The sequence below is a fragment of the Watersipora subatra genome, chromosome 5 (genome assembly GCF_963576615.1).
Source record: "Watersipora subatra chromosome 5, tzWatSuba1.1, whole genome shotgun sequence".
NCBI lineage: Eukaryota > Metazoa > Bryozoa > Gymnolaemata > Cheilostomatida > Watersiporidae > Watersipora > Watersipora subatra.
The window spans coordinates 313,973-323,277 of record NC_088712.1 but is presented as its reverse complement, the minus strand read 5'-3'; the positions used below and the strand labels follow the sequence as shown (position 1 = coordinate 323,277).

The 9,305-nt window shown below is 38.2% G+C and overlaps 1 protein-coding gene across 1 annotated transcript in view; it reads right to left on the bottom strand.

Moving 5' to 3' along the window:
* Positions 1-9,305, bottom strand: part of LOC137397626 (general transcription factor IIE subunit 2-like) — a 156,629-nt gene that overhangs the window by 36,058 nt on the left and 111,266 nt on the right. The gene's annotated exons all lie outside the window — the stretch shown is intronic.

The window sequence follows — 9,305 nt, the reverse complement described above, 5'->3', positions numbered from 1 at the left end:
AGTGTGCACAAGTGTCAGATGCTATGTTTAGCAGGCCAACGAACTTGTGCACCAATCCTCGTAGTCATTTTAGTTTGGAATAGGAAGTCTGGCATTATCATCATTTCAATAAAATTTGCTGGCCTTATATTGTGTTTGCATTAGCATTAGATATTAAAACCATAATATATTCTCATATTAACCATATACAACATGCTCGTTGGAATAAATTTGTTTGTCCACTCACACTCATGTTTAGACTGTATTCATATCATGGTGTTGGGGGTGCGTCAGTATTAACTCAATACATGATTCTAGGATAAGTGATCACAGGCATAGGCTGTGCATGTATATAGAGTAATGGAAAGGTTCCTACTACGTCTAGTACTGCGAAATGTGCACTGGTAAAACTCCCGCTGCATACAGTGCTGTGCAAAATGTAACAACTACCGCAACAATACTGCTTACTGTGATTTAGAAAATAGTTTACTGCATGCATGTTGCACAGTAGTAAAAGTACACAGTGCAACTATACTGCATGACTGTGACGTGATTACTGTTGCACCGCTACTGCATCTGCATAACTATCCAGGCAAAGATTTGCTGTAACTATAATGCATTTTGCATCTAGGCATCAGTGAACACTTATCAATGCGCAGTTTTTTTAATGGTCACAAGCCTGTATACATGTTCCTCACGTACCTCTTAGACTGAGACTTAGATCCTACCATTGCATAAGAAAGGGAAGTCGGGTGGATACTTGCACAGTTAGTGTGTTTAATAATTTTAGGAACTAGGACTAGGAATTGTAGGACTAGTTTCTACCTTTGCTTTGAGCTGTAGACCTTTTTATAGCAATGGTAGTTATGAAATTAGGCTATTTGACTGAACACTGCTGCCGATCCAAAAGGAAAATTTCTTCCGGCATCATGCACGAGGCAGTTGGTGTTATGCATCAATGAGGCAGCTGTTAAAGTGTGATGTATAATTATTTAGCCCAAGATAGTGATATCCTAATATAGCTTTACAATAACATCTGTTAGTTCCCAGGCTATCTTTTTGGCACGGCTACTTTGGCCTTGATAAATACAACTTCCGTTTTTCTTTGGCTCTTAGAGTTTGTTTTCTTGCAGGCGTCTGCAAGCTTGTAGTAGTTTCAAGACATGAATATCAATAAGCTGTCTAGACGGGTTCATATTGGGCCCAGCTTTCATGGTGTTCAAGTACTAGGCCGCAGCCAATCACAGTCTAGAGTAGAGACAGCGTTTTAAATAAACATTTAGTTGGTTTACACGATTTGTCAGGAAATGCATGTAGTTGCAAGTAGATGAAGGGTTAACTTGGGTCTGTGTCAATATGCTTTGGAGAGAGCCTAATGTCACCATGACAACCTAACCACTATGTTACAAATGGTTGTTAAGTGACTTGACAATAACACACTTGCACGTTTGTCATAATGGCTTCAGTAAGTTGAAAGGCAAATAGAAATAATTGTGCACATCTATGAATATTCTACAGCACTTACCTCTAGCATAGCATGTGTATAACTACATGTATATAGTTTGGGGTGAATAACTAACACCCCAAATATGATTCACATATTAACTATCTAGCTGACAAAAAATATGGCGAATGTAAACTTCATGGTTAATATTTCGTTTGCACGATAAAAACACAAGTTTCATGACTAACACGCCAATTATCTGACTAGCGCACAGAAAGCCCATAGCTTAAGGTCATACAGAAGACTAACACACCAACGATAAGACTAACACACCAAGTGCATAACGTACATATCATATTACAGTTATATTACTAATATACCATGTATACTGCTAACACGTCAAAAGCATGACTAACATGCCAAATGTATGACTAATACGGCAAGCGCATGATAGATATGTCATATATATATGACTAGCACAATAAGTGCATGACCAACACCCCAAAATGATTTTCATTGTGTAAAAAATATAAAAAATTTTACTCGATGTCATGTTAATTGAAGAGTTACCAGTCCAGAAGCATGATTAATCAATCAATTGAATGACTAACTAGCTATGACTAACTAGCTATGACTAACTAGCTGTGACTAACTAGCAATGACTAACTAGCTATGACTAACTAGCTGTGACTAACTAGCTATGACTAACTAGCTGTGACTAACTAGCTATGACTAACTAGCTATGACTAACTAGCTGTGACTAACTAGCTATGACTACTTAGCTATGACTAACTAGCTGTGACTAACTAGCTATGACTAACTAGATATGTGCGAGGCTCGAGTAATGTGTGTGGCTCATGAATCATCAATATACAACAGGCTAAATTTTAAACCTAAATCTTTTGGAATAAGGTTTAAATTGTCTAATAACATACAATATGTCAACTTCAAATTCATATAGTTGTAAAACTTACATTTAAAAGTTTTAAATATTTAAAATCTATAATCAGATTTTTAATGAATTCATTGGAAATATCATTAAGTTACGTTGTTAACAGGTCAAAATCTCTTATTCCAAATATGGTTAGCAAAGAATGACTGACTAACACGTCAAAAATAAAAGCCATACATTCAATGAACTAACATTGTGAACGAGTATTGTTTGAGAGTTGTTCCGTCATGAACAAGTAGAGCTTCACCATTTTCAAAACTCCCCAAATTACTCGATGTTCTTAGTAAGCATTTGCAATATACCGAGATATTATTTTAGTGTGAAAAACTTGTGAATCTTTGTTGATATTTTTTGCCTATTTCAACATAAATAAAAGAAACTGGTTTGTTTTTGTGATAATAAGAAACATTTATTTAATTTATTTCATGAATACTCTTGTGTTTGAAAGGCTTTGAAATGAGATTAGTTTTTTAGTACCTGTTTTAGTACGTGTTTTAGTACCTGTATCGCTCACTTTGAAAATTGTCAAATGTGATAAAAATCGCACAATTATATCGCCAAATTGTTTATACAATTGGCGATATCTCCTTAAATTGTGGCAATTTTCAAATCCTTTTTCTTAAAAGGGTTCAAATAAAGCCAGAACTGACTTCAACCATTTAGACGCAAATATTGCAAATATTTTATTTCTTTAAGGGAAAAAGAGCTTGTTTTTAATAAAAAATAGTTGCAAAAATGAATGAGCCATACGTCTCAAAAAAGGAATACCTGTCCATATTATTTCAAGGCTTCAAGTTGTAATTTCAACTTTTTACGGCCTTGTAGATTTTCTTTTCAAACTACTGCAGTGGTAAGTAATTTACAACTAAAAACTAGTAACATCAGGTTTCTATGCCAATGACAATAGGCAACACGTGGTTGCAAGTTGTACACGTTCTCGAGCATGTACCAACATGTGTCTGAGACATTTTTCACTAATACATACAACCATCTAATAAGCTTGAGAGGCAGCTGTTAGCATAGTATGGGGTCAAAATATAGGGTAGAAAACTTGTTTTACTTTGGAGAAAGGTGTTTGTTCTCATTACAGTTTTAGGCATAAAATAAATTTAAAGGGGGCCAGCAACAAGCCTAACTACCCCATATACCTAAGGCTATTTTTTGATCAGCAGCTATATAATGGAGACACACGAGACGTCCAGTAGCACAAAATCAACTTGCCATGAGAGTACTGCTCGTTGTCACCGTGTCCTTGGCCTGCGCCTTGGTAGGTGTAACACACTAGTCAGTAGTCTGTGTTCACTGCTCACCACATCACTATAAGTAAATTTTGCATTTTGTATTTTAGGCGCAGCGTCAGCCATTACAACCCAAAGCTCACCCACAACACCCAGAGCACCCAGACCACCCACAGCAACCACAGAAGGCTGATCACCCAGACCATCCACAGCACCCACAGCACCCACAGAAGGCTGATCACCCAGACCATCCACAGCACCCACAGCACCCACAGAAGGCTGATCACCCAGACCACCCACAGCACCCACAAAAGGCTGATCACCCAGATCACCCACAACACCCACAGAAGGCTGATCACCCAGACCACCCACAACACCCACAGAAGGCTGATCACCCAGACCATCCACAGCACCCACAGAAGGCTGATCATCCAGATCACCCACAACACCCACAACATCCTCAGCGTGGAGGACGACCAACAGGACAACCAGCTCGACTCCACCCTACTGGCCGGCCCGGTAGGGATTCGGTGAGTGCAGCAGACACCTGCTAGTGACAGTCATAGCAGAATAGGTTGGGCTTTTATCCAACGTGCTCATTCTGTAAAGGCAGCATTTGCATTCAGTTTATAAGCAAACTTGATGGCTTCTTTTGTTAACTAAGTTTTAAAAGATTCTCAAAGTAGTTTATTATATTGCCTTTATATTATCTGTAAGCTATAGAGATGCACAAAATGACATGCATATAGAATTTAAAAATATGCTTGAATTAGTATCTAGGTCGAGGCCCTAACACTTGGAATGATTGTATTTTTGAGAAACCTTCATAACTCGAGGCTATTGAGGTGGCAAATATTATAAATGGCCTTAGCCTTAGCACCAAACTTGAAAGATCAACCTTAGATTAACAGCTATTCTAAAAGTTAGCAACTCGGGAACTTGTGATTTTCTTGGGATTTTATGGATAGATTTGAGCTTTATTGTCACCAGTCAATACTGTTCAAAATAAATTAGACTGTCACACAATAACTAAAGAACAGCAAAAGAATCGTACCTATTGGAAGAGAAAGCCCTTTTTGCATAAGACTATTCTATAATGTGGATTGGCAAGGTGTTGGTGTCTGGTACGAGGTGTAGTGGAATTTCCTGTTTTTTTTGTGTAATGGAATTTCCAGGGAAATTGCAATATAATAGATAGTCAGACAAATTGGAAATGCAATCTGAGTATTTTAGACATCAAATATGTAATAACACAGATAGATTATCAGCATTAAGGGCATTAAGATGCTTTTCGTAGCTGTCCATATCAGGGTAGCATAACTCTTAAAAGCAATTTTGAAAGAGTTCCAATATTTCTTTATTAGTCTTTGATACAGATGAACACTAACTTGGAACAGCATAAGACAGAATGAACAATATATGATTAAAGCTGTCAGTTATTAGTCTATTTTTGTAACATGCATTACCAGATCTCTAGACCAGTTTATGTAAGGTACATTATTTAATATGACATTATGTTGTGTTGCTCACCAGGAGTTCTGGCAGGCAAGGAAAGACAGGATTAATGCCTGGAAAAAGGCCATGAAAGAGAAAGATGAAGATGAGGTAATTCCAACACTTATTTTCACCCATTTTGCAACTTCTTTCCACTTAAGAGTTTTTTTCTCTTGAGCGGCACTTCATTCCCTTTTACCGCTTCTGATCTATAGTACAGTACTCACTTTATCACACCATTAAAGTCAAATATTGACATTTGTGTGTGCCTCTTGTGTGAACACTGGTATAACCTAATAAATAAACCTAGTGCTTTGGCTGTCCAGCGAACCGTGTGAGATTGTCAGGTGTGCTGATAAAGCAAGTAGTAACTTTGGGTAAAGTTATTGGAAAATGCCAGAAAGCTGTCGATGGGCGCAAGTATTAGAATGCGGAGCAACTAAGCTGAATGTCATGAGTTCAAATCTCATGCAAAGCGATTTTTTCCCTAACCTTTGACCTCTGAACCCGGCTTTGAACAGGACAGATAGATAGTGATGGCTCTTATAATTCTGAAGTTTATATACTGCCACAGAGGTTATCACCCTTAATCTGTGGAATACAAAGTTGCTGTGACCACTTCTACCTACACTAATTTTAAGTTGAACCCGTGGTTATTATACCCAAAAACTCCAAAAGTATTTCAACAAAATATTGAAGTCAAATCCCAGTGTTACACTAGACGTATATCTAAACGTAACTTCCTATAGTAATAATTTTACATTGGTCAAAAGACACCCGATATGGACCAGACTTAAGGAACAGTGACAACAGGGACCAAGTTGTTGTAAATGTCACATCCTAAAGGTGTTACACTTGTCACTTTGACACTAAACACTGTGACACTAGACATTTGTCATAGATGTATACCAAATGGAGGACCAACAATGAGTCCATAAAATGTCTATCAGTGGTAAATGGGGTGGGATTTTGTTTCAAACAGCTCCTTTACGTGCCAAAATCATTAACTGTTCGTGTATTCTCAACTTATCTTGGGGCCAAGAATATTTTTAACTGGACTAGTAAGCAGCCTACATTTCCCATATACTGGAGCTAAGGCTATATGATTAAAACACAGGTTACATCTATTAGTTTGCACAATGAGTTGCCAGTGTTTTTCTGGCATGTGTCTTTAAAACTTAGCAGCGCTCGTGTCAGCGAAAAACGACTAAAGTCTGTATTGCCGGCTTAATTCTCCTTTGTTGCAGACACGGTTCCAGCCATTCCGACCTCCATTTGGCCCACATCATCCTCCTCACCATGGAGACAGACCTGAGCCATTCCACCCACACAGACCAACTGGCCGCCCTCACCCATTTCACCCACACAGACCTACAGGTCGCCCTCACCCATTCCACCCACACAGACCTACAGGCCGCCCTCACCCATTCCATCCACACAGACCTACAGGCCGCCCTCACCCATTCCATCCACACAGACCTGTTGGACCACCCAGAGAGCCATCAGTGAGTACAGCAGACACTTGCAAGCAGTTGTCAAAATTGCTGAAACTTAAATGAATTGGAGATTTAATATTGAGCATTTTGAATCAGGTTGAACTAAAATAGAATAGTATATAAAGGTATTTAATGTTATGGATATGAAAACAATCACTTATTTTGTATGTTAATTTTACTATTCTCCAAACTTGCCTCTGTATTGTTACTCCCATTGGCATGCTGACAGTCTCATAAATCTGACGGAGCTATTAAATGGCTGTTTGTGGAAGAAGCTAGTAGAGAGCTGAAGTTTAACCAGGGGTCACTAGGTCAGAGGTCACTAGAATACCTCTTCTCTCTTTTTCCTATTTAAGAACTTGTTCTTATTTCAGTTTGGTTTGTTTTTGATTGATAGGACAATAACAAAGATGATTTGTGTTTTTTTTGTGTTTTTCTATGAGTTAAGAAAGTCTCCAGGTTGATCTTTTATCTTATTCTCAAGGTCATCAGATTTGACCTATATTTTAAAGCCATAACATTTGACCTTAATTTCAAGCATATAACCTGTGACCTTACTTTCAAGATCACAACACCTAACTTACATTTCAAGGTAATAGATTTGATCTATATTTCAAAATCATAACATTTGACCTAATTGTCAAGGTCATAGTATTTAACCCTAATCCCCAGGTCATAGAAGTTAACTTTATTCTTAAGGTCTTGACATTTAACCTTTCTCAGGGTCCTAATGATTGGAATGAATTGACATCTTAAGAGCTTGTGTGTTTTAATATTGTCACTGATATATTATCACTGATAATCTGTCTAACCTTCCCTTATGTTTGAATAGCATCAGATCTCAAGAATCTCATGCTATAAAACAGTGAACCTGGTTGTGTTAAAAAGCCTCTGGTCCTAGGATTCTTTATACTCTCAACAGCATTGGCTTTTGAGCCAGTTGCATAACTTATCATTTTTCTTACGTCAGGATTTCTGGGAGACGTGGAGAGACACTATCAATGACTGGAGAAACTCTAAGATAGAGGAAGAGGAGGTAACTCCAGTATTTCCGTACTCTGCTCGCTCACTATACTTATTCTTTGTACAGCTCTCTACCTGCTTGACTATTATTAATGATACACAGATTAACCACCCATATAATGTACCTAAGGCTATATATATATATAGGCCTATATACATGTACATGTATATGAACGGCAGGTTACAGCTAATAGTCCGCAGAATGGGATTTATCACTACTCCTCTGACAACATTGACAACTCCAAAGCTTTTCTGTGCCTTTGAAACTGAGCAATGCTATTGTTATCAAAAATGTACTAATGACCATATGGCTGGTTGAATTCTTTTTTGTTGTTGTAGACACAGTTCCAGCCATTCCGACCCCCATTTGGCCCACATCATCCTCCCCACCATGGAGACAGACCTACAGGTCGCCCCGATCCATTCCACCCACACAGACCTACAGGTCGCCCTGACCCATTCCACCCACACAGACCCACAGGTCGCCCTGACCCATTCCACCCACACAGACCCACTGGCCGCCCTGATCCATTCCACCCAGACAGACCCGTTGGACCACCCAGAGGGCCATCGGTGAGTACAGCAGACACTTGCAAGCAGTTGTCAAAATTGCTGAAATCAAATTGAACTAATATAGAATAGTCTAGAAAGGTGTTGGATATGAAAACAATCACTTATTTTGTATGTCAATTTTACTATTCTCTAAACTTGCCTCTGTATTATTACCTCTATTGATATGCTGACAGTCTTGTAAATCTGACAAACAGCCATTAAATGGCTGTTTGTGGAAGAAGCTAGTAGAGAGCTGAAGTTTAACCATAGGTCACTAGGTCAGAGGTCACTAGGATACCTCTTTTCTCTTTTTCCTATCTAAGAGTTTGTTTTTCTGTAGGTTAGATTTCTAAAGTATTCTCAAGGTTAAAGCATTTAATCTATAAGCTTATAACATTTAACTTTATTCTCAAGGTCATAGTATTTAGTACTTCTCAAGGTCCTAATGATTGAAATGACTTTTTAAGAGCCTGTGTGTGCTAAGCTTGTCACTGGCATTATATCTAACTGTCTCGATCATTTGAATAGCGTCAGATCTCAAGAACCTCATGCTATGACACAGTAAATCGGGCTGTGTTAAATAGCCTCTGTTCCTAGGATTTGTTATATTCTCAACAGCGTTGGCTCTTGATTCACTTTCATAACTTATTGTTTTCTGTACATCAGGATTTCTGGGAGACGTGGAGAGACACTATTGATGACTGGAGAAACTCTAAAATAGACAAAGAAGAAGAGGAGGTAACTCCATTATTTTTATACACTGTTCTGCTACTATCCTTTATCTTTTGTACAACTCTCTACTTGCTAGCACCGTAATTTACTCATTTTAGACTGAGTTCCACTTCCCCGAATTTCATCACTACCGCCCCCACCATAGGCCTACTGGTCGCCCCGCTGGACCATCTGAAGAGGATCTTAAGGTAAAAAGCTGAGCGGTTTTTTTTGATATTTATACTTTTGTTTTTGTTTAAAACACCAAAATCTGTTTGAAGTTATGTCCTCACGTAACGTTTCCAAGTTTCATCCGTGAAGGCAGATACATTGAGCTGCTATTTATCTTAAAGGTTGACTTGCAACAAAATTCACATTACTGTTATTTGATATCAAAATATTCACCATGTCTTACT